The 2,708-nt window shown below is 42.0% G+C and overlaps 1 protein-coding gene across 1 annotated transcript in view; it reads right to left on the reverse strand.

The window, feature by feature from the left end:
- Window positions 1–2,708, reverse strand: part of LOC111815172 (thioredoxin-2, mitochondrial-like) — a 32,791-nt gene that overhangs the window by 365 nt on the left and 29,718 nt on the right. The gene's annotated exons all lie outside the window — the stretch shown is intronic.

A 2,708-nucleotide genomic window follows, 5' to 3' on the forward strand; every position in this document is an offset into this window, starting at 1 on the left:
TCAATCCCCCAGCACCACATGCCAGCCAGCCCCGCCCCCTGGTGGGCTGAGCTGGCCACACACACACACATAAATAAATAAAATTTTAAAAATATATATTATCATGAAAACTTCAGGTTTAGTTGCTTTGTTAACACTTCACAATAAATAACTGGGTTTTGGGTTACCCTTTGGATTCATGATCTCTGAAAGTTTCACCCTCAGTGCCCTAAACCATGTCCCCTAAGTTTTATCTGTTCAAACTACAAGCCATTAGCCAAAGGAAGAGTATATAATTTGCAGGTAGAGGCTACACGATAGCTGGAGTTCTGTTATGCAAATTTATAAACAGTATGCATCCCTTCATAATGTGTAGAAATAAGTGGACCCTGGAATACATGGAAGAGTTAAGCCCTCTTATAGAAAGTAATAAGAACTTCTTTGAGCACCTATATGTTATAGGCACTGGACTATGGAATTGAATAAAACACAAGAAGACCTGACTGTCTTGGAGCTTATGAAGGGAGCTGAATATTAATCATAATTAAATAATCAAATACAGATGGCTCTCCATTTCTGTGGTTTCCACATCTGTGACTCCCACCAATCATAGATACAAAATAGTTGGGAAAAAGAGAAAAAACAAAACATTTGGGAAAAAATGTGGGTGTATGCTGAATTTTCCTTGTCATTCCCTAAACACAAAAGTATAATGACTACTTGCATAGCATGTACATTATGCTGTGTAACTGACACTTGTAATCTAGAGATGATTTAAAGCATGCCAACCTGTGCACAGGTTATATGCAAATAATACACCATTTTATATGTGGGCTTGAGCAACCAAGGATTTGGGTCCTCAGGGACCCTGGGACCAACCTCCTGGAAATGTGAGAAATGACTGTATTGCTTAACTGCAGCTATGATAAATAATAGGAAGGAAAAGTACAATTTGTGCTTGAGAAGGTTGAATAAGAATGATGTAGGGGGCCGGCGAGATGGCTCAGTGGAATAAGCACTTCCCTGGCAAGCACAAGGGCCTGAGTTCAATCCCTGGTTCTGAAAAAAAAAAAAAAATCTAATTTCCTTTTTTTTATGAGCAGAATATATTTACTGAGGGAAAGAAAGCTCCTGTCCAACAGAAGGACAAGAGGGGAGCCCCCAAGCAGGTGGTCCCCAATTTTTTATTTTTTTATTTTTGCGGAACTGGGGATTGAACTCAGGCCCTTGTGCTTGCCAAGGAAGTTCTTATTCTAGTGAGCCATCTCCCCGGCCCCTCTAATTTCCATTCATCCAAACTACCCATTCCTTACTAGAGGAACCTTACACCTGAACCTTACTGATTACTTTTGAAAACTCCATTTCTGCATTCCACTGTATGTACCAAAACATTTCATTTTGCTAACTTTTCTTTTATTATTTTATTTTATTATCTTTGGGCAGAACTGGGGATTGAACTCAGGCCTTTGCGAACTTTTCTGATAACACCTCCCTACAACTCTGACTTCTGTGAGTTCTCTGTTTCCACTGAAACCATGACTTCCTTGTCTGTCACCCCTGTGTTTACTTTCTTTTTTTTCCGGAACTGGGGATTGAACTTAGGCCCTTGCACTTGCCAGGAAAGCGCTTATTCTACTGAGCCATCTCCCCGGCCCCTTTTTTGAATTTTTTTTTTTCTGTGTTTACTTTCTTACTCATCAAATTTAGATGTGATGGCCTCGCACTATGAAAGTGTTTAAATGTTTAAAACGTCTCACCTCAGGTGTGATGCAAATCTGTAACCTGAGCTCTAGGGAGGCTGAAGCAAGAGAATCACCCCAAGTTCGAGGCCAGCCTGGGCTATGTTGTGAATTTAAGGCCAGCCTGAATCACAGAGCAAGACTCTGTCTCAACAAACCAAAACGACGAAGTTAATTATTTATTTGTGTGTGTGTGTGTGTGTGTGTGTGTGTGTGGCCAGCTCAGCGCACCAGGGGGCGGGGCTGGCTGGCATGTGGTGCTGGGGGATTGAACCGCGGTCCCCGTGCTTTGCTAAGCTTGCTCTAAGTAGGTGCTTTAGACCACTGAGCCATCTCACCAGCCCCCAGTGAAGTTAATTATTTAGGGAGCATAGCATAAAATCCAGAAGATGTTCAGAGGAATACAATCCAAAGTAAGTCTTCCGTCGTCTGGGGTGGCAAAATGCTCTGTACAGCGCTGTGGTAGGCCTGGGGTTATCAAAGTATAGCCCTTCCTCAAAACTCAGCCAGTGGCCCCTTAAGATATATGTATTTCATTCACAGGGAAAATAGTAAACAAAAAATTGAATGGCAAATGCAAGGCCCTGAGTTTGATTCCTGCTACCACAAAATTTTGAAAAATGAAATTTAGTTAATCGTGTTCATGATGAGGAATTCTGGGGTAATTAAAGTTGTATTTACAATTTATTTATTTGTATTTTATTTATTTTTGTATTTTAGGGAAGGGTCTGCAGGGTGTTCAGGGTCTCCCTACTAGATCAGACTCAGTGATCCACCTTTTTACAGCCTCCCAAGAGCTGGGATTACAGGCATGCACCACCACACCCAGTCTATTTTTTGTGTTTTAGGGAAGGGTCTACAGGGTGTTCAGGCTCTCTCTACTAGATCAGACTTGGAGTGATCCACCTGTTTACAGCCTCCCAAGAGCTGGGATTACAGACGGGTGCCACCACGCCCAGTCTCAATTGCTGTCTCAGTGTGCTCTCAGGG

Source organism: Octodon degus, unplaced genomic scaffold (genome assembly GCF_000260255.1).
Source record: "Octodon degus isolate 3935 unplaced genomic scaffold, OctDeg1.0 scaffold00012, whole genome shotgun sequence".
NCBI classification, from domain to species: domain Eukaryota; kingdom Metazoa; phylum Chordata; class Mammalia; order Rodentia; family Octodontidae; genus Octodon; species Octodon degus.